The 24,616-nt window shown below is 34.1% G+C and overlaps 1 protein-coding gene across 5 annotated transcripts in view; it reads left to right on the plus strand.

The window, feature by feature from the left end:
* LRBA (LPS responsive beige-like anchor protein) overlaps positions 1 to 24,616 on the plus strand; it is a 706,265-nt gene that overhangs the window by 604,422 nt on the left and 77,227 nt on the right. The window lies entirely within an intron of this gene.

Genomic DNA, 24,616 nt, shown 5'->3' on the forward strand with positions numbered 1-24,616 from the left:
ATGGCCGAAGAGAACCATTTAAGAATTTTGTTGAGTGGAGTGGTATGACTAAAGTTCCAATTTAGAAAGTTTACTCTGGTGGTATCCTATAGGATTGAATGGAGCAGGGATAATTGACAGTTGTGAAATCAATTTAGGAGACTTTTTCAGATGTCCAGATAATATGGGCCTGAAGCAGAATGGTGGCAGTGGGAATGTGTGGCAGAGAAGACAAAGAAACATATAGGTAGAATTTGTAGGATTTTGAATCTGAGTAGAAATTAAATGGTATTCTAAAGTTTTGAAGGTAGGTGACTAGAAGATGGTGGTGAAATTAACAGAAATGGGGAAGTCAGGAAGATGATAAGATTTTGGAAATAAACAGTGATGTTCATTCTTGGACAGGTTGTTTCAGGTGTTGGTTCTAGATATGGAGCAGAAGTCGCAAACTTGTAGCCCATGGGCTGTGTAAACCTGCAGAAATGTTTTTTGTTTGACGTGGTATTGTTCTTTATCTAAAATGAATTTTTTTTTCACCCTCACTCTTTAGCTAATAGATTGATTATTATTTTCTCTCCTAGCACTTAGAAGATACTGTAATTACATTCGGTTCTTCTTTTGTTGTCACTATTGAGGAATCTATCGGCTGTTCCTTTTAACGTTTTTCCAACTGTCTAATATTTAGGAGTTTTGTTATGATGTATCTAAGTGTGGATTTGTTTTTATTCTGCTTGGGACTCATTTTGCATCCTGAATCTAAGGATTTGTGTCTTAAGTACATTCTGGAAAATTCCTAGGAATTATCGCTTTGATACTGTCTCCTTCCCATTCTCTCAATTTATTCTTGGTAGAATTTCTTTTAGGTCTATATTGGACCTTCTTATTCTGTCATACATGCCTACAAAGCCTGTCTTTCATATTTTCCATTTTATTATTTCTCTGTGTTCCATTCTCATAATTTCCTCATGTTTTTTAGATGACGAATTGTCTCTTCAGCTATTTCGAATGTCCTGTTAAAGCAGTCTACTGTAAACAGAGTGACTATATTTTTCATTTCTAGAATTTGTTTGGTTCTTTTTCATATCAACTTTAAAAATCTTGTGTCTCCTTTTCTTATATTCTCATTCCTTTTATGTCTTTAATAACTTAAAACATTTAATTTAGGAGCCCTATTCAGTATTACTGTTATCTGTAGTTCTATTTGTGCTATTGGATGACTCTTTCTCATGGTAGTCTGTTTCCTCATATATTTGGTAATTTTGGATTGTATATTTACCTTTAGGAGAGCTGTTACCTGTTAGAATCCTTGATTGATAGTATGCCTCTCCAGAGTGTTTTGCTTTGCCTCTTCCATGTATCATAGCCTGGGACCAGCTTATGTGTTAAATTTCAGACTACTTGGTTATACTTTTAAATTTCAACTCTATGTAAGGGACAGACATGTGGATATGAATTCCTGGGGAAAGCTTTCCTACCCAAAGCCCAAATCAAGACAGATAAGCTTTTCCGTATACCCTTCTGTTGGTAGATAGCTTTTTTTTTTTCTGGCCCTCCTTTTCTCTGAGGATATGAATCTTTTCAGCTTCCAGTTTTATGTATGGAGAAATCTCACTTCCAACTTACTCCTCCTCACCAACCTAAGAGAGGAACCAGGGTCTCCTCTACTTTTTCTACATGGGCATTAAAACCAAACTCCTCAGTGACTGAGCCTGGAAAAAACCACCCAGGGGCTATCTTTACCTGTTTATGACTCTCTAGTACAGTTTTTCTAATTTTATTATTGTTATTGTTTGTTTATGACTCTGGGGGATTTCTTTTGCTGTTTTCTTTCTAACTTAGTTTTCATTTAAAAGTTTATTTATTTTTTCTTTTGTAATTGATAGACACAACAACTGAGTGCAATGTGTGATTCTGGATTTGATCCTAGAGCAGAAAAAGGGCATTGGGGAAAAATGGTAAAAATCACAGTCTCTGCATTTCAGTTAAGTATTGTAGCAATATAGGTTTTCTGATTTTGATGATTGTATGATTATTGAGTTGTTAACATTTGGAAATGCTGGGTGAAGGGTATACATGAACTGTCTATACTAGTTTTGCAGTTTTTCTGTAGGTCTAAAATTATTTCAAAACAAACTTTTTAGGGGCCAGCCCCTTGGCTGAGTGATTGGGTTCATGCACTCTGCTTTAGCTGCCCAGGGTTTCACCGGTTCAGATCCTAGTCGCAGACATGGCACCACTCATCAGGCCGTGCTGAGGTGCCATCGCACATAGCACAACCAGAGGCACTCGCAACTAGAATATACAACTGTGTACTGGGAGTCTTTGGGGAGAAACAGAAGAAGAAGAAAAAAAAAGATTGGCAACAGATGTTAGCTCAAGTACCTATCTTTTAAAAACAAAAAACTTTTTAGAAAGCATGTTTGTTTTATTTTATTCAGCACTTCTGAGTGTTTTGTAGTGAGAAGGTTTTCAAGTTTATTGCTGAAATAAACTACCTGATATTTTAATAAAAGAAGTTGATTGCTACCATTAAAAAAATAAGAGATCCCTTCCTCTCCCCAATTTAAATTTCTAGACTTTCTTTAAAAGTTAAAATATGTGACTGCGCTGGAACTACATTACTGCAAGGCAAAATCAACTGGAGCTAAGTGATTTATAGATAGGCATATCTCTCTAGTTGTCTGCAGCCTCTCTCTTTCTAGTGTTTTATATCCAGTTTGCCTTGTTAATTTATTTTTACCTACCTGGATTTTATAGATATTTAAATATGCAACCTTTGGTCTAGCACTTAGGTGAGACATCAGTGTTAGAGATAAAGATCTGGTGCTCATCTATACTGAATGATAGTTAAAGTAGAAGAAGTTTGTAACTCTGTCTTAGAATATTAGGCGTAGAGACAAGAAATCCAGGGACAAACCCTGGGAAACAGTTTTCTTCTGAGAGCAAGAAGAACCGATAGAAAAGATATCAGTAACAAGTAAGAATGTATAGTGTTAAAAGTAAGAAGGGAGAGAGTATTTCAAGAGGAATTGGATGGTTAAAGGTATGCTTCAGAGTGATCAAAAGTACCAAATCCTGATGTGATAATATGCTTTTAGTTTGTTAGTAGATATGCTTGTTATCCTTCTTCCTCTTCTCCCTCCTCTTAGTCATTACCCCGACTCTCTGCTCTGCTCTCCTTTAAGGCCTGAAAGGCTGATCAGTAAGGATTGCAAATGTCAGGCAGGAGATAAGAGAGAGAACAGGATAAGAAAGAGGTCACATAATATTTTTTGGCTTACTGTCTTCCTGCTTCAAGACTGTAGACCCTCTACAGCTATAGCTATATCAATGTAGTTTCCCTTCCATTACTTCAGCACTCAGCAAGCTCTAGTAATAATAGTTTTTCCCCTTTCTCCTTCAGGCCTATGGGTTGTAATGCCCTCTCACTGTTACAAGTCTGCAGGTTCCTCACAATACCTTGTTGGTTCCCTTGACGCTGTATGTGAGTGGAACCTTCATCAGAATCCCATCCCATTGTACTTTTCTGTTTCCTGCTAGGACCTGACCAATACACTGGGCCTGTTAGTTATCATATAGGTTAAGCTCTTCTCTGTTATGTTTAAGCCACTGAATCTTGGAATCTTATTATTTCTCTTTCACATACCCAAGACTTATATACTTCTAATTTGTTACTAGTAATATTATTTAGGATCTCCCCATTTTTCTCTCATGTAAGGAGAAAAGGAATCTAAAACTGAGAGTGAATCTGCCAGTTGTAGCATGTGACTTCCATCTCTGGGTCCAATATGGGTCTAGTTTGCTTCCCTTCCCAGCTGGTAGAAAGAGGGAAAGGAAACAGGCCAGTTCCTTTTGAGATGAGCAACCCAGAAGTGAAACATACTACTTCTATTAAGATCTCATTAACCATAACTTGGTCACATGGCCTCATCAAGTTAGAAGGGAGAGCAGTACATGTTTCTCTAGCTAAGTAAGATTTTTATTATTAAAGAAAGTAAGAATGGGTATTGGATGACAAATTGCTGTCTCTGCCACAATAGTTCACTCTCTTAGAGGGAGAAAACTTTTATTCAGACTTAAAGGGGAGAATATTGGCAACTTGCAATAAAGAATTTCAATAGAGTGTGGTGAAATCTAGATTTCAAGGAGTTGAGGAGTGAAGGCATGAGAGATTGTGGAGTGAGTGAATATGGCCTCTTTTGAGAAGTATGATATCCAATGAAAGAAGAGGTGATTCTGGGATGGTAAGAAACTTAAGGGGAAGATTCTTTCTAGGTAGCAGAATCTGAGTAGTCTCAGAGAAGGAATAACTTAGAAGGGGAGAAATTGAAAATTTTTATAGGTATGTAGCATATTTTTAGAAGATATGAGGACATTGAGTTAATATAGAAAAATGGAAGACGCTTCTTACTCTTAACGCACAGGACAAAGAGGAGAGATAGGGTTGAAATATAAACATTTTGCAATGGAGAAGAATAAAATAAAAAAATTATAATGTCCTCTTTTAAAATCAAAGGCTAGATAATCTAAAGAGAAAGAAAGTGAGGCAAGTATGCAATTTAGGGCAGCCACTGAAGGGAGTATGACATTTGTGAACTGGAAACACAAAAATAATCAGAGTAGAATTTGAGGCCCAGGTGAAGTTGGAGAGCTTGGATTTATAGTAAAATTATTGGTATATATATATTGATTTTTCTGTAATAAAGCATGGTAGCCCATGTATAGAAGCTAGAAAAATAAATCATGGGATTTACTAAGATTAAGGATTAACAAAGTAGGTATAGGAATAGTGAAGTTGGTGAGAGTCTAGATTGCTTGTGAAAATCTAGTTGAAAATAACCGCCATAGGGTCTGTGTGGGTTAAACAGGTCAAGCAGTTCTGAGGAAAATATATACTGGAAGATGTGTTAGTTATCTATTGCTATGTAACAGATGACTTCAAAATTTAACACCTAAAACAACAATAGGCATTTAGTATCTCACTTAGCGCCTTTGGGTCAGGAATTTGGGCGTGGCTTAGCTAGGTGTTTCTGGCTCTCTCTCTCATGAAATTGTAGTCAAGATGTTTCCTAGAGCTACAGTCATTCAAAAGTATGACTAGGGCCGGAAGATCTGCTTCTAAGATGACTCACTCACATAACTGGTGAGCTGGCAGGAGACCTCAGTTCCTCACCACATAGATCTTTCCAGAGAGTTGCTTAGGTTTCCCCACCATATGGCAGCTGACTTTCCTTAGAACAAGAGGTCCAAAATAGAGGAGAGTGTGAGGCACAATATCTTTTATGACTTAGTCTGGAAAGCCCCGCTGTGTCATTTCTGCAGTATCCAATTGGTTACACAGGTCAGCCGTATTCAGTGTAGGAGGGAATTAGCAAGAACATGAGCACCAGCAGGTGAGAATCATCAGGGGCCATCTGGGAGGCTGACTACCAAAGAAGGGGAACTGGATGGGGAACTGACATCTAGTAAGAACTTACTCTGTAACAGGAATTTAGTGAAATTCTTGTAATAATTTTATGACGAATGTGTTCTTTTTGCATTTTAGAAATGAGTAAATTGAAGCTTTAAGAACTTAACTATTGCCCAAGATTTTGTAACCATTTCAGCCGGGCTTGGAATCCAGATCTGTTAGCCTGTTCTCATGATATTTTATCATATGGAAAGAAAATATGGTGTAATGCTTTGGTACTTCTACTTTGGAGACATAAGGTTGTTTAGGAATTAATCGATATAATTTATGTTAATTATCATAGCACTCAAATGAATAGTAAACCAGTACCGGCTGTTTTTATTCTCATACATCTTTGTAATTTAAGAACTAAAAGATGTTAGAAGAAGTGAGGATAAAGGGCATGTTTGACAGGAAAATTAACTGGCAGAAAAAGATGTTATGGTAATTCAAGGACATTTGGATTTGAATTGCTTGGCTTTTTAAGTCAAAAGTATATTAATGCTTAAAGCTGACTAAAGTGAGCAGAGAAGGAAGACTTCAAGAGAAAAACAATTAGTACGAATTCTGAAAGTACAAAGAATGATGACAGCGAATAGAACTATGAACCAAAAGACAAATAATTGAAGGAAATAGATATGTTTCATAAAAGTGGTTCATAATTTGCTTAAGAATAATTTGATAAAATATTAAAATTGAGAATATAGACAGTATTTTAAGTGTTATGATACCTTTAGTGATAATTAATGCAAACTACATTTTTACCTCACAAATATGTAAAACAAGGTATTTCTTTAATATTATTTATATATTTTTATGAAAGGTTATACTACTACTTAAGCTTGCTTTATGCTCTCAGCTCTCTGCTCTTAAACCCTTTTGTAAATACTTGTTTTCCATCTGTGTCTTCATTGGACTGGGAGCTCTTACAGGACAGGTACAAAATGCCTCAATTATCTTTGTCCCACAGTGCATAGCACAATGCCCCAAACATAATATTAGATAAATTAGTGGCTTGTCAGCTCTTATTTTCAACTCTGCTGGAAAGGAGATATATTATATTCATACTGGGATGTGCTCATATAAGTGATATGAAAAGTATGATTTTAATATTTATTAATGTGTCTAATTTTATAGGCTGTGGCACACTTGGTAGGAATGAAGGCTCTGAGAATCTTCTTTTGAGTAGGGCAACCGTATTCCTTGCATTTCCAGAAGTAGCTATTGAAGCCCCTAATACGTACCAATAACTGTCTTAGGCATGGGATCCAAAGATGAATGAGCTGTGACTCATGTTTTTAAGTAACTTATAGTTGAACAGAGGAAGAGGTAGACATATAGACATAATTTTTACAAGATTAATCAACTTTATTTTTTAGAGCAGTTTCAGTTCTATGGAAAAATTGAGCAGAATGTAAAGAGAGTTCCATACACACCCCTCATTCCCCCCCACCCTGCTCAATTCTCCCTATTATTAACATCTTGCGTTAGTGTGGTACACTTATAACAATTAATGAGCTAATAATGATACATTATTATTAACTAAAGTCCATATTTACATTAGGATTCGCTTTTTGTGTTGTACATTCTATGGGTTTTGATAAATGTGCAATGACATACATCCACCATTATAGTATCACACAGAATAGTTTCACTGCTCTAAAAATCCCCTGTACTCCACCTATTCATCCCTCCCCTCTTCTCCTACCCCAAACCCCTGGAAATCACTGATCTTTTTATTGTCTCCATAGTTTTTCCTTTTCCAGAATGTCATGTATTTGGAATCATACAGTATGTAGCCTTTTCAGATTGGCTTCTTTCACTTAGCAGTATGCATTTAAGGTTCCTCAATGCCTTTTCATGGCTTGATAGCTCATTTCTTTTTATTGTGGAATAGTATCCCATTGTATGGATATACCCCTGTTTATTTACCCATTCAGTTATTGAAGGACATCTTGGTTGCCTCCAAGTTTTAGCAATTACGAATAAAATTGCTATAAACATTCATGTGCAAGTTTTCATGTGGAGATAAATTTTCAGCTCCTTTGGGTAAATACCAAGGAGTGCAATTGCTGGATCATATGGTAAGAGTATGTTTTGTTTTGTAAGAAACTGCCAAACTGTCCTCTACTGAATAATGTTGCTCCACTAAATATTTTTTTTTAATTTACTTTGGTAAGTTTTAAGATAGAGTTATCATAGTGGTGGTATTAAGGTAGAGGAATCATAGTTAACAAACATATAAAGTAGTTAAAAGAAGATAGGAATAGGGGCCAGCCCGGTGGTGCAGCTGTTAAGTGCGCACGTTCTGCTTAGGTGGCCCGGGGTTCATCAGTTCGGATCCCAGGTGCGGCCATGGCACTGCTTGGCAAACCACACTGTGGTAGGCATCCCACATATAAAGTAGAGGAAGATGGGCACGGATGTGAGCTCAGGGCCAGTCTTCCTCAGGAAAGAGGAGGATTGGCAGCAGATGTTAGCTCAGGGCTAATCTTCCTCAAAAAAAAAAAAGAAGAAGATAGAAATAGAGCAGTCATGAGGAGTGCACTAAGTGATAGTTATAGTAAAAGAGAGAGAGATCAAGAAAATGTCAGCATCAACATTTGTAGAATGGATATTTGAGGCTTGGAATAAAATTCCAGAGGTAATAGAGCATTCTTTTTTAAAAATGCTGCCTTACTAATGCTCCCAAAGGCACTGAGGACAATACTGTGTGGAAGAGCACAGACTTCAACAACTTTGAGTCAGGAAGTAATTCACAAGAGTTGGACTCTGAAACAAAACATTTTACAAATAATCAATTTATTTCATTTATGTTTTCTTTTTTACATATGTACAATACTTAAAATCTATGTCTAAAAAGTCTGATAGCTGTTTCAATCAGTGTAAAATTAAAATTCTGCATGATAAAGCATTTTGTTATAATTATTTTACAGTTTTTTAAATTTCTTAGCAATACATAAAAGTTCATGTAACAGCCAATGGAGGTTTAGGTCTATGAAATTAGTACATTTTACTAGGCATGATATGTTTATATATATATTCAATGGATTTCAACCAAAGGTCATTGTACCCCTAGAGCTGTCACAGCAATATCTAAACATTTTGAACTAGTACTTTTACCTATAAAAAGGCAAAATGGGCTAAAATCTAGTTCCTGTGCTTTTAGCTAAATTATATCGGATCAGTGCCATGTGGGTTATCTCATTCTAATCAGAAGGTCTGGCAGATATATACATCTCTGTCAAATGTATTTGATAACATTTGATTATTTGATAACATTTTTCAAAATATGTTGCCCACAGAGAGGAGAAACAATGAAATAATAAAAAAGAGATAATATTCCTTGAGAAGAGGACCTCTTTAATATGTAGTATTTTAATGGTATCCATTTCTTATTTTATACCAAGTAACACTTACCTTTGGATCTAAATTCACTGTCTCAAAAAGCTATCCATCTACTAGAAATATCGAGCTGTGTAACTAGTGTTTAAATGATCTGACTCAAGTTTCATTCATTAACAAAAAAACAAAGAACCAGCCAAATTGGAACTATCAGCTTCTGAGTCCGCAGTCCCTTATCCCCACAGTCCATGCACTCTCAGATATTTAAACACTCAAAAAAGTTTAATCCATTTTCAGGCTGTGTTCCAGTAGATCCAAGTGTGGTACACAAAAAGACATCCATCCTGTTAACATGAGTGCAAGGAAGAGAACAATTAGATAATGCACTAATGTTTTTAGATGTGTACATAAGAAGCTCTTTTTAGAGCATGTATAAATTAAACTGGATTGGGTTCATAGTATTTTCTTCCTTCACAGCTGTCTTTCCAAGAAGTATGGTAAAGTAAAATATAAACACCACGTGAGAAGTTAACTGGTTTCTAAACATTTCATTGATTTGTTTTTTTAAATAAACAACTGCTCATTGTTACCTTTAGTGGGGGTGAAGTTTCTCCTCAGGTCGTTACATAATGAAAGTAGATTTTAAATGTTTTTATATATTTGATAGGGTCCAAATGCTTCAGTAGTGGTTCTGACTTAAATACTGTTTAAAATTAAGCTTTTTTGTTGGACTGTATGCTATTACTCTGTGGATGCTTTCCAGAATGACAGTATGATGCAATACAGTAAATAGGAATCAGACTTTCATTTAAAAAAATGATATCTTAATGGACAATTTTGCTTTACAGTTTTTTTTTTTTCATTTTTAGAGAAGTATCTGAGGTTTTTAGCTACATGTTTGAATAGTACTACTGATGGGAACATTTTCTGAAGCTTAGATAATGAACAGTGGGTTTTTCTGAAGGTAAGCAGTGACTTAGGAGTACTGTAATTCCTCCCTTCCACAAGAAGTGAGAATTGGGATCTTAGAGGACCAAGCAGCACAGAGTACTGTGAAAATCTGGAACCTGGCACCTTCAGAGAATGAGAATTAACTCCTGAGTCATTAATGGCTGAGTTTAGAGGACCACTCACTCTCCTTGTATTGCTTTAAATCCTTTTAAATAGCACATAGTGGCCTTTTTAATAATATACTGTTTCTCAGTCTATGCCTTTTTAATATTGCCATTTCTAAAATTATAGAAAATAACCAAAGATAGAATTTAGCGGTTATATTGATAATCTTAAATCTACTTATGTTCCCTTTGTTGATATTAAAGTCATTATCAATATTTATAAGGAGAATCTTCTTCATAGAAGAAATGTGAAAGAACTAGCTAAAACATTTGGATAGACATTTACTTCTCTCTTTGTGCTTTTTATTGGAATACATTGCTAAAAGTGGTTTGGGGTATAAGCAAATTACTTCATTTTGCTTCTAGAAGCTGAGCTCCTAATAGCTTTTAAATTTATACAGTTTTTGTTTAACTGTCAAAACATTTAATTATATCATGCCCAAAGGTGTAAAGCTGTCAAATAAATCTGAGTTTAGGCATAAACATTCACTAAGTTACATGTGCTACTACACCGTAGTTGTTACTGGGCAGCTTGTGAACCTGTTTTAGGGGGAGGGGTGTGTCGAGGAACATTAACTCAGCAGGTACAGAACAACATTGGCCCAATGAATTGATGATTACTTGTAAAACAGCAGGTAGTAATGCCCCTAGTCTTTGTAATTCCCCTCTTTGTAAAATAAAGCAGACTAAAGTGTGGTGGATTCTTTGGCTCAATTTGCACTGTAAGTAAGCTGTCATTTTTACAAAAATATGTACTCTTTCTTTTCTTGCCTCAACGTTATTTTTTGCTTTATCTTCAAAAACAAATGTACCCCATTCATAGTTTATACCCTTCTCCCTTACTCATGAGTCTCTTGCTGTAGTACGAATGATCCCAGTGGCACTTATAAAGGCAGTATTGACACTGATCAATAATTAATTATTATATAAATTTAAAGTTTTCTATGTTAAACATTTTTCCAGCTTTATTGAGTATGATTGACAAGTAAAAACTGTATATTTAAGATGTACAATGTAATGTAAAACATTTTTAAAGAAGGGAACGTACGAAAATTTTAATTATCTTTATTTGGTTATTTCATAAGTAAAAATTTTTTGTATTTGATAACATTATTTGGAGGTAGATTGTTAGCATAAATACTAATGCAGACTTCGCTAGTGCAAAATTCACTAAGAGGTAGGGGGGTAAAGTAAATTAGTTCTACTTTGAAGCTTTTATTTTCTTCCCCTTTCAAAATGAATGGGAAGGCCCTTGAGAGGCCCTTGAATGAAAGCTGCTTTTCATTAGTGCTACCAAATACCTACTTGAAAGAGTTGAGTTCTAACTGAACACCCGCACAAGAGAAAGGGAAAGCTTCCTTTTTCTACCGGAGGACCATCAGCTAAATAGCTCTTGGCTTCTCTTTTCCAATCAGGTGGTTTCACATCAGAGTTAATTACTCCAGTCATTTATTCTAATCACCCTCCTCTTATGGCTAGCTGCATTCTGTCATGGGGTGGCATCGTTTGAAGCCAGTTAAGTTTGAAAACCACTGCAGGGTACTTGAGGCTCATTAGTGAGGCCTATCCATGCCTGGCTTTGGATTTGCTCCCTGATTAACTCTACATCTCACTGCCTTGCTACCTCCTCCGCCGTCCACCAGCCCCCACTCCTAAATGCAGTTGCTCTAAACAGGAATGTTTCAATTAACTCTTGCCTTGCTGTTTTTCCTTTCACCTACATATTTAAGAAAAATTTAAATGCTTATGTTGCTAATAATATAGTCAATAGATTCTACCTTATAACTGCATCCTTTGAGTTGAAATTAACTGAAATGGTAGACATTCTACAAAGAAAAGTTATATTTTTGAACAACAAAGGAGGAAAATGGTGTTTCTCAGAATGAATACATCTATGTCCTTGATCCAATTCTCCTAAATTAATAAAGGTAGTGATTCCAACTCTGATTTTACAGTACTCTAGTGTGTCTTACTGGATTTTCATAGGAGTTATCAGAGAAGCTTAAAAAATATTTCAAAACAGATTTATTTGTTTGCCATTGTTTATTGTTATAGTAGTTTAATTTAAAAGTGTTTGTGGAGTGGCACATTTAAGAGAGATTAAAATCACAAAAGCAAATAATGTTTGTGCTATACTTTTTAAAAAATAAAAGAAAGAAAAATGTGTAATCAGTGTTATGAGTAGATAGTTTGAGACAATGTTATTACATGAAAGTATTTAAAACAATTTCCAAAAATTAACAAAAACATATCAAGTTTCATAGTTAAATGAAAATGTTTATTTAAATAGGAAATAAGAGAAATTTCCTCTGTTCTTTTTGCATGATAGTTTGATTTAAAGAAATCAACTAGTTCATGTGTCAAAACAAAATATGATACACATTAAAATACATGAAATCACATTCTTACAACTTGCTGATGTCCCTGGATGTTCAGAAATTAACAGAATGAACTCTTATTGCTAATTCTCATCCCAAAATAGTTTAATGCAAGAGTCTTTAGACTTAGCAATTAACAAATATGTTAGCGTTCTCTGTCTTTCTCTAAAGGCTGATTTTTTTAACTTGATTTTTAAAATTCTCCTAATGAATATACAGTTAAATTATTGAACAAGAGGCCTAGAATATAAATTTGTTATTCAGCTCTGTAAATACTTATTGAGTGTCTACCATGTGCTCAGCTCCAAGGATGCAGATATAATCTCTGCCTTCCAGGAATTCACATTCTAGTGAGAAAGACAGAAAAATAAACTGTAAAACAGGGTGAAAGTTTTAGTTTTAAAAAGGCATGTGTAAAAGCAAAAACCAGTTGAAAGAACAATAGCATCTGTAAATAAAGCCTCCAGGTCGACATGGCACATCAGATTTAATATATACTCAGCAATACTTAATACTAGTGTTAACAAATTATATATGTGAAACTGATTAAAAATAATTCTTAGTATAAAGTGGTTTCATATTTTTAGAATTTTCATAATGTAGCTTTGGCAGATTTTTCAAAAGGATGCGTATTGGTTAATAACATGGCTTTAGGAGTCAGATCTGGGTTCAGGTTGCAACTCTGACATTTACTAGCTATGTGGCATTAGGCAATTTACTTAGCATTCTTAGCCTCATTTGCAAAACAGTTTTTAAAAATGTAGTGCTTATCTCATAGGATTATTGTGAGGGTTAAATAAAATAATCCATGTAAAACATTTGGCATAAAACTGGGCACATCATAAGCACTCAGTAAATGTTAAGTGCTGCTGTTATTGTTATTATATTGTTGTTTAGTTGGTCAGTGAATTTCTTCCAAGTTGACCTTCAGATAAATTTTCCTTGCATAATGTATTGTCTTTCTAAAGCCTTTGTCAAGTTTATGATTGACAGCATTTGCATCCGTCTTTCTGACATTGTTCAGGGAAAATGAAACCTGGAAAGATGACACTCTAATACCCACTTCATTTTTTCTTCTTTCGATGTAATCATCCTACCCTACATATGATTGTATGGTTAACAAAGTGAGATATCTCATTTGCAATGGCTAGTAATCACAGAAATTCTTCACATTTTCTAAAACTCTGCCAAATTAGCACTGTATCAACTGGATAAAGTTTCTGTGGTCAGTTTCATGCTTCTTATACAATGCTTCAAGATCAGAGTCCCTCAGCATAGACACTGAATTGTACGAAATCACAAGAATTTCTTAAATGCCATTCATTCATTCAACAGACATTTATTAGGGACCTACTGGGTAATTAGGTCTGTGATCACAAAATTGGAAGATATGACATCTGCCCTTTGGGGCTGTCGTTATGAAGATCAAACAGGCATGACAGCAACTAATTAGAGAAATAGATTAAGTGATGTATTTATTTATTCATTCAATAAATATTTTGTGAGTACCTACTACTTAGTCTTTGGGTAAATAGCATTGAGAAAGATCGCACAGTACCTGCCCTTATGGAACTTATTGTTTAGTGAGGGGGATGGACAATAAGTAAGTAACAAAACAAATAAATATATAGTTTGTGATAATATATAATGTAATATAACAAACAATATAATACTTGTGGTATGTACCATGAAGGAGAAGCACAATCATTGAAGCATTTAACATTTTATTTATTTATGTGTGTGTATAATTTTTAGAAATATTTTTTAATTGAGATATAATTGACATATAATATATTATTGTTTCAGCTATACATCATAATGATTTGATGTTTGTATATATTGTGAAATGATCACCACAAGTCTAGTTAACATCTATCACCATACGTAGTTACAATTTTTTTTTTTTACCCTGAGACCAAAAGAGGAAATGACTTATTTTGCTTCCTGGGAAGGTTGGGGAAGGCTTAACCGAGGAAAGTACATCTGATCTTAGTCTTTAAGAATGAGTAGGAGTTTGCTAGGGAGGGAGCAAGATGATGGAAAGGGTATTACAGATATAAGAAGCAGTGTGGGGGCCAGCCCAGTGGCGCAGCGGTTGTGTGTGCACGTTCCGCTTTGGGTGGCCCGGGGTTCGCCGATTCGGATGCCAGTGCAGACATGGTACCGCTTGGCAAGCCATGCTGTGGCGGGCGTCCCACATATGAAGTGGAGGAAGATGGGCATGGATGTTAGCTCAGGGCCTGTCTTCCTGGGCAAAAAGAGGAGGATTGGCAACAGTTAGCTCAAAGCTAATCTTCCTCAAAAAAAAAACAAAAGAAAAAGAAGCAGTGTGAACAAATATTTTGATGGTATAGTATGGTATATGAGCTAAACTTGATTCAGAAGGTAGAATGTAATATGTGTGTAAGAAAACTGTGAGCAATACCTATGGAAAGATAAAACTAGAGGCAGATTATATGAACAATGTTTAATACCTTGTAAGTAGAATGGACTTTTTTCTTTGGACTTTCTCTGGCTGAGCTCCAGGTCTACAGAAATGGAAACTCTGTAGGTGGGAGTCCAGCAATCTGTGATTTAACAAGTACTCCAGGTACTTGTTTTAGTGCATGTTAAAGTTCCAGATCCGCTACTTTAGGGAAAGGAGAAACACTGAAAACTTTAAGGAGAGTTTAGATAGAAATTAGTATGGAAAAGGGATTGAAGAGGGAGATTTTAGAGATAAAGAGAACAATTGGGATAGTGTTAGAATAATTGAAGCAAGACATACTGAAGCACAGAACCAAAGATAGTCACAGTGGAAGGAAAAGAAAGAATGAATTTGAAAGATATTTTGGAGGCTTATTGTCTGATTAGGTAAGGTTTTGGAGGGAAAAGAAAAAGGAGAAGTCAAGATGACTGCCAGATTTCCAAATTAGCTGACTAGGTGAAGGACTACATTCATGATCAACAAAGCATGAAAGGAAGCAAGTTTAAGAGGAAAAACTGATCATTCGTTTTTTGATATATTAGGTTTGAGTTACCTGAGGCGCACACCAAAAGAAGTAGTCTAATGGGCAGCTGACATTTTGGACTTGAAACGCTGGAGATAGTAATAATTGCTGGTTTAGGTAGTTGAAGTCTGGCTCATCTAGCCTGAGTTATATCAGAAACAAGAGCCTGGGACTGAATCCTGAGGGGAACAAACACTGAAGAGGTAGACAGAGAAAAAAGGCCCTACATTAAAAAGTGAGAAGGAGAATCAGAAAAGTAGAAAGAGAATCTGGAAGGAGGAGGGTATCAAGGAAACTTAGAGAAGAGACATAAGAAACATGAATGCTATAATGCAGAGAGGTGAAGCGAGGGAAGATAAGCATCCATTGCATTCAGACAGTTGGACATGGTAATCCTAGCAAAAACATTTTCGGTGATGTACCTATAATAGAAAGACGAGAGATTAGTTAAGTGAAAGGGAGGTAAGGAAGCATAAATAACAAATTTACTTAAATCTCTCAAGAAGTTTAGATTGTCGATCTCATATTACTGGTGTGTTTACGGCTGCATAAAAATAATTAAACAAGACTGACCCTGTTAACTAGTCATTATTCCTTTGATAATTAAGAAAGAATCAGACCTTCAATTTATTGTGATTTAGAGATTCATAGATTGTTGTTACAGATATTAAGGAAATTCTAGAAGTGGGCCAACAGAGGCTAGTTCCATCTGCTACTAAAATAAGGTGCTTCTTATGTTTATCAATACATCCACATTGTCTACAGATTTCACATATCTGACTTTCAGCAAACATTGTGTTCCTTATACTAAATTGTAGTCTATGGCTATATGGTAGTTCTTAAAGTACATTGCTGATACAGCTGAGTGAACAATATTTAGGAACTCTAACCAAGGACTTTAAGGATGGAGAGTTTACAGATGACGTTGTAGTTGGTAGAATTAGCCCTTTATCTTTATTGTTAGAGAGGATAGTCATAGTGCCATCTTTTGAATGCTGCCACATTTCTTCAGAGATTTGTAAGTGACTAAAGAATACATGTTGCAGAGCATTATGTCAGTTTCACACTTGAAGATATTATGTTTCTGCTGTCATGCCCTAAGATACAGCCCTTCTTCATCGCACTGAGAACTGTAATGACCTCTTCAAAACTGCATCAAAGGTCATTTCTGAGTCTGCAGGTGCTTGGTGCTTTGTAAGGTTTATCTTTATTTTCAGTAGGAGAAGCTGTATTTTTTTAAAGGGTTAAATATTGTTAATCCCTGCATTCCCTTTTGTATCAAAGTGCCCTAAAAATCTGAATGCAGATTCAATATTTGGAACCAAATAAAGCTTTACTGTTCGGTTTTGTAACCGCTAGTCGCATGTAGCTATTGATCACTTGAAATGTGGCTAGTCTGAATTGAGATGTGCTGTACATTGTAAGTGTAAAATGCATACCAGATTTCTAAGATTTAATACAAAATAATAATTTTTATGTTGATTATATGTTTAAATGATATTTTATATTTTTGGTTATACTATATTAAAATTAATTTCACCTGTTTATTTTTTAAAATGTGGCTACTAGGAAATTTTAAATTACATACGTGGCTTGCATTATATTTTATTGGACAGCGCTGGTGTAAAGTCTTGGTGGTGAATTTGAGTCAAATTTTGGTCACTTTTATCCCAAATTTTTTTGGCTTCGACATCCCAGTATTAAACACGAACATATTTTAATATTTAAGTAGTATGCACATTTCTGTTATAATTAGCAGTCTTAGACCCAAAAACAGCTTAGAGTTAACTTCAAATCTATAAAAGAAAATCCAAAATATTAACACTAAGTTCAAAACTGAATTAATCTCTTACCATGTAAACTGTTCCTTCTCCAGTATGATTAACGTCCAAACTTGAGACCTGGGTGTCATCCTGAACTCCCTCTCCTTCACTTCTCACATTGGCAATCAGTTGGTGTAAGTAATAAATTAACTTAGATCTTTCTGAAGTCTGTCCCCTCTTCTTTACTCCCACTGCTACTTTCTTGAGGCTCTCAGCACCTCTTATGTAGACTATTGTAGTCATCTTAGAGATGACCTTTTGCCTCCCTGCCCTCCCTCCAAAGGAACATCTCATCTCATTATCCCCAGAATCTAGTGTAGAACAGAACCTATAGTAAAGACTCAATAAATGTTTGTTGATTGAATGGATGACAGAGCTGCTGATATTAATCAAAAGTTGCAGAATGAAAAAAGACTTTATTCCTACATAATCTATGTGTATACAATTACATACACAAAGTAATTGCAGATGTAATTCTCTTGCTGAACTTGTCAATGCTTTAAAAAAATATTCAGCCATTTTTGCATTCATATTCCTTAGTTCAAGTTTTTCTTTATTGGATATTCTTGGGAGTGGTGATATAATAAGTGTTCTGTATTGCCAAGGATTTTGATTTGCCAGTGTAAGTTTATAGCAGTCAGTTCAGGGAATCATTGGTGCCATGAAGACAGCTCCTTGTTTTTGTCTGGAGTCCCCGTGGGATTAAACTACATCTGGCAATAAGTAGGGATTCTGGTCTGGTCATCTTCAAAGGCAAGAGACTGCTAGTATTTATCAGATCTATGTGGATAAGCAAATGGGAAGGGATTAAATTTTTTTGGTTTTGTTTCCTTCCTTTTGTAACTGACTATAAAATAAAACCTTCAGAAGTTCATACAGCAGATGAATACATTTTTTGATGGTTGTTGAAGAGGAAACCTATTCCTTTCTGCATATCTAGGTGGATAATTGAGAATTTTAGATTAATATTTTAATTACTTAAGTATATATTTTTATAATTAGTTTATCTTAGCATAACAGCAATTTGCAATGCTCGAAAATGATTTTCTAGGCATACCTTACTAATTCTTTTTAAAGGGTTGAGCATCACTACATCAGTTTGAAACATTTTAATATCTGTAAGTATTAGGATATCATGGTTGGCATTTCGAGGTTTTTTTGCGTATTTATCTGTATGGGAAACTACCCAAAATTACTCTCTGTGGAGAAACTTGGACCTGTCTTAGGATAGGCCACGTCCCCATCCAAGGGAAGGCGGGCCTACCTTCCAAAGATGCTTCTTTGTGTTCTCCTTATGCTCTTCACATTTTTAAGAGATAATTAGTCCTGTGACTCAGTTTAGCTGTTGAAACGTGTGGTTCTAACATTTAACTAACAAAATAAAATGGCTGCATTCCAGATACTCGTCATGGAGTGTAATCTAGAATTTACCATTCAAAGCCTCACCTAAGAGGAAATGTTTATGCAGGATCGCCTGAAGAATATGTAGTTTCTCCATTTGTCTATACTTTAAATCTATCCCAGGATTAAGTCAGTCCCTCCGAGATTCACATACCTGGATTCCATCATATTGCCAAGGGAGGAATTTCTTATCTCAGGAATAGAAATAATGTGTTTTTCTAGGCCATCTGGTTTGTTTTTACAATATGGTCATTTTTGACTCTTGTAAGTGTTCTTGTTTCTTTCTTTATGTTGCCTGCTAGAAAGCTTAGGGCCAAATACATGTGTACCTCTAACAAGTCTATAGAATTTCATGGCGTGATTTATTCTGATCTTTGCATTACTTACTTCTGTTACATTAAATTTATTTTGTCTTGATGCATATGCATCATTATAAGTTCTGTGAACTGTTTGCTGAGCAAAGCTGTGCAAAATGCAAATAATAAAAAAATGGGTATATCCATCCTTTCATTATAGTTTTTCCCCATCAGTTCTTACTAAATAGAATTATTTTTAAAAGCTCTGTCTCCCTATGTGTGTTATACTGTAACTAGTTTAAAAATCTGTATATTATGAATTCCTAGATTTCAGATTAAGGGTGACCTAAGGTTGAAATGTTAATTAAATGTTTTAATTTTCTGTAGCTCTAAAGAAAATAGTTGGATAAAATGTCAGCATATAGGACTGTTTTAAACATTAGAAAAAAATCATCTCTGAAAAGGAGGGTAATTGTGCAAGTTTGCCTAATCCTTTTGATCTTGGCACACAGCAATACAGACTTCAGTTGAGATTAAAACTATGAATTTCAAAGGAAACATGGCCTTCAGTGTGTAAAATATATAACAGCTGGTTGACTAGTCCATTTAAAACTACACAATAACAATCGTAGACAGAATGATTCTCCTGCCAAAAGATGCACGAGTGCTTGATGGTTATATCAAGATATGATACTGACTCCCACTTTTCTTTAGTAATGATATAAAGTTAGAGTGAACAGTGTGCTGCTGGCTCCAAAATCTCTCTTCTGCCCAACAGTTCAAGGGCAGTTGAGAAGCACAGAACTCCTCTTACTGATTTCTCTATCTGCTTTTCAGCCTGAACTTCAATGTGTTGTTGACTACATTTCATTTTCTTTTTAACTGTCAGATATTATTTTTGTTCTTAACATCCCATAATTTTTTTCTCTAAATCCTTGATCCTGCTTTTTTTCCTTCCTTTTAACATTCCCAATTTATTGTTCTTAATGTCACATCTTCACAATATTTTTAAGCCTCCAAAGTTGAACTTTTCTTTGTAAATAGTATAAAATTTGTTTCACATTTTTGTTATATATTAAGGTAAATATCTGAATTCTGAAGCATTGTGATATATTTGTAATCAATATGGGAGAATGTTGAGCTCTTATTAGTAGATTATAGTTCATCAAATATTTCAATATTTTCACTATTGTGTTTCACCTGAACAAGTACTCCTTAAGTAGGTTAATTAATGCATTTTTTAAAAATGAGAATTAATGTGGATTTATTATTCTGGAAAATCTCATTTGGAAACCATATTTACATTCTGAATTTTTGTCTGTCTAGTATGAAAAAAATGCTGATTTTTCTGTGACCTTGGTTTCTTGAAAATTTTTATATAATGGCAAGTTTTCTATTCTTTGAATTTCTTTCAAACAAAGAAATTTTATGTAGATTAAAAATTTGCTGAAGTTATTTGGATTCATCACAAATTCAGAGCCAGCATTTACAGAGTTAATGTATCTTATTAGGGGGACAGGAAATCTGGCAACTATTGCAGAAACTAGACCTAATGGTGCACACAAACAATTTGTCAGTCTTCTTAAATGTGAATAGCTTTCCACAAAGTGGCTGCTCTTGCTTTGTTTGAACAGGCTAAACTTTTCCTTTTTGGACTTTAAATCTTAGAAGTGAAATGTGATCCACATATTCAATCAAAATCATTTAATTCAAAGCATATTTTGATTGGAACAAAGTTGACATGGAAAGAAACTCTAGAATAAAAAAGTTGAAAGGACTTTATATCATATATTTAGCAAGAAAATTTGAAACAGTTCTAATTAGGCTGAAAAAAACAGCTTTCTTCAATGTAAATTACAAAGGTCATATATCAATGTTAAGGAAACATTACCACTAGTGTTTGAAATCCAGCACATGCAAACATAACAGGCTAGTTCATTTTAAATCTGTGTGTGTGTGTGTGTGTGTGTGTGTGTGTGTAGGAAGAAGGCTGTATTATATGTATTTGAAATGAAAAATACTTAAAATTCCGAGTTCATAATGTTGTGTATTACATTCTTGCCAATCCAAACATTAGCTCTTTGAAACATATTACTATCTACGTTCAAATGAGTTGACTCTTAATTACATGTACAGTTAAAAATTTACAAACTAATTTTTATTCTTTCTTTCATTAAAAATAGGATTAAATACATCTTAGAATTAAATGTATATCCAGTCAAGAGGGTTACCCAGTGATTTTTTATTTTCTTATTTGAAACTTACAGCTATGGCATTTTGTATCTCAGAACTGGATCAAGCCTTTCAGAAACCTTGGAATGAAAGTAGCGGTATACATTTGCAGAAGTGTGTATCTGGACAGGACAGAGCTATTTCCTTCTGGTTATACAATTATTTCTATACTTAAAAGTTTGTAAATAATATTTGAACTTTTCATTTGATTTTTTATGAAAATAATTTATCCTATAGATATCAGTGGGCTTTATCTGGTTGCTCTGTAAAAATGACATGGTATGAGAACATTTAGCAAAAGTATAAATAAATATTAGCATTAATCTGGGAATTACAAGTATGAGAAACACAAATAATACACAAGGTTTCCTGGTCTTGAGGTAAACAATTATCTAATAAGTTCTTTTGTTAACTGAAATTGGTTTTCTTGATTTTACATAATTTTTACATTAGAGAAAATTTGATTGTTTGAAAATAAAAGGAAATTGCTAGTTATCTCTAAAGCATGCATAGATTAATTAAAAACATAATTAATGACTTTTATTTTAGACATTTTATTCTCAAAAAGCTTAGAATTTCTTGGAAAAAGCAAACTATCTCTACGTAAGTTATCATATTGACTCCACTATAGGAAACAAGAATAATTTTATATAATTTTTTTATCAATAAATAATTCATTTCCTTAATGGGTTAGTTTCAGGAAAACATAGATTACATTCTTTCAGTGAGATTTATTGTTAGATATATTCATATATGTTATCATTATTTCTGACACAAGGCTACACAAATGAGTTATTTATGAATAATCTACTATTATCTTTATAATATTAAAGCTTTAATTTGTTGATGTTCTGCATCTGGACCAAACAAATGAAAGTTACTAATAAGTGTTTGTATTTGACATCTGTATACTGTACTTTTTAGCATATCTCAAGTGTTTTAGTCTCTGCTTGATAGATCTCATTAAAAAAACAGATATCAGCCCCAAGACAGTTTGTCAAGACTCATATGAGTCCCCCTGGATTGGATTGACAATTTGTGTGAGGCTTCATATGATAGTCTTTTCATAGTCTTATTTGATCCTTAACAATTGGACATTAGTCACTGATTTATTTTATAATAACTGAGATGAGTTGGATATTATTGTATTGTGTTGGACATTTTAGTGGATTTTCTTTTTTACAAATTTTACTCAGAGCACACATTGGATGTAAATGATGTATCCTGCTAGGGGAGTACTAACAATTGATTGGTTAGGTTTGAGAGCAGCATGGGAAGAATGTTACTATCCCCTAGCTGCACACCATATTTAACACAAGTCTTAATGAGGACTGTCTGTCCTAAAGGCTTTGAAAAATCTCAGATGCTTAGCATTCCACTGACATGTTTTTATTTTTTTGTGATGAAAAATGTGGATATAAATAAATATTTTATATGAAGAATATTTTTTAAAATCTTAACATATAAAAAGAGATTTAAAGAATTTTTAATATGTTTTATGATTTATGTTTTGAATCTCAAAAACAGAAGTTATTAAAGGTAATCCCAGGGTATTCTGTTTTGAATTATTTGTATTTTTTTCCCTCAATAATTTTGTCCTGCTTGTCTTTACTTCTTCCCTCAAGTCTTTAGGAAGTGCATTTGTTTATTATTATGTACTTTTGGTTAGGCAGTTGTCATTCACTGATAGCAAAAGGACATTAAAGTCTTGAACTGACTTTGTACTGAAATGATTTTAAAACCTTTCAGAATTATCTTATATCTGTAGGAGTCATTCTTTTGGGTCCCTTTTCAAGGTATTGCAAGAAATGCTTGAAGACCACTAACGAGATTTTTACTTTCGTTTTTAGAAATTTATTTAAAGTTAATTCATGAAAGTAGCATGTTTATCAACCTCTGGAGAAGATTTTGCCAATAATTCCATGACTTACTGGTCATCCCCTTAAGTAGTGATCACATGACGGTGTAAGGGGAGGACTGACCATCACTGTAGTCATCTACATGTGTGTTTGCAGCATAATGTGAGCATACAGTGTCTTTCATTTTAGCATTTTTGCTTGACATTCTGATGTGGTGTCAAGATGTAAAGGTTTAACAGCATCTAAAGCTAACCAACTTCACCATTTTGAATGTGCATAAAGAAGTAATCAACATTAGGAAAACTCACAATTCTTTGTTTGATGACACATAAAATAAAATTGCCCTAGTTTTTAGAGCTTTAATATTGAGAAAATTCATTTATACTTCATCATTTGCTGAGCCTTCTAGAATTTTATAGTCTCAAATCACAACACCACAGACACTCAGGAGACTCCTGACTGTTTTATCTTATTAAACAATTTTGAAATCATTAATTTTTAATTAGCTTGGATGCAGGGTTTTTTTATCGTTTCAATAGTGTGTGTATATGAACTAAATGTTTTTTATTTAAACTACTGGCGAGAGTATTATTTACGTAAATAAGTGTAGGTTCTTTCCCAGAGTACATCCAGCGAGTTTGCTTCATATAGTCACACTTTTTTTGTGGACTCAGAGATACTGCATGCTAATCTATTATAGTAGAGCTTTCAGCAGTTTATTAACTCAGATTTTGAACAACTGAAAAGGATGTAAGCTTGAAGATATGTATAGGTCCTTCCCTGATTGAAAGTTCTAATTAAGTGAATTGGAGAAAATTAACTGAAATTAGCTGTCAGAAAGTCACATTTAAATGAGTGATGAGCTAGTCTGGCAGTAAACATTTAAATGATATAAATTGCCATTTAAGTGTATGGTTTAATGTTTGTCATGCATTAATGTGACATGAGACTGCAGTGACAATCAAGCAGCTTGCTCTAATTTGAACATATTTAGGGCTTTTGTGTAGAGTGCATTGCACACAAATTAAGACAATTGCTGTTTTTATGTGTCACTTTAAACATGTTCCTCACCTCCCCCCCATCTCTACCCAAGGCCTAAGTTAATGAAACAAACGTATCATTTTGTGTGCAACTTGCATTAGTAGTTCCTGGATTTTTGGATTAATTTTAAATCCTTGTTCTTAAAATAGGAATTTACTTAAAGTTATTACAAGCCCTCTCTTTTTATTTCAAATAAAAAATTAAGCAGTTTTGTGCTCTCTTAGCTGTTTACTAATTTTACAAATATAGTGAGTTTTATAAGAGATGTTAAAACAGTAACTTTCCCAATTGAAACTTGGCTAAATATTTTTTAGGTGTATTTCATTTCAAGTATACTTTGGAATACGAGAATTGCCCAGAATTTTTTTTGCATATTTATTTTATATATTTTGTTGTACGTGATGTATTGTGAAGCCATGTTAATATTATTAGTTAGAGGAAATCTATTATTTGAATTCAGCCACAAACATCTTTCTTATTCATAGGCACTTATTTTAATAAAGCATATATTTACATAGTGTACACCTGTGAACTAATAGGAATGTCTTTTGTCAAGAGATGGTTCATATCTTTTTGGTTGCTTGGCATAGAAGTTAGTCAATTCTGTTTTAAAACCAATAGATTTATTTTTATAATATTGATAACATAGCAGCAAGCCACACCAAAAATACATCACAGCCATACACTTATTAGTCTAAAAATAAGAAT

Source organism: Equus przewalskii, chromosome 2 (assembly GCF_037783145.1).
Source record: "Equus przewalskii isolate Varuska chromosome 2, EquPr2, whole genome shotgun sequence".
Classification (NCBI taxonomy): domain Eukaryota; kingdom Metazoa; phylum Chordata; class Mammalia; order Perissodactyla; family Equidae; genus Equus; species Equus przewalskii.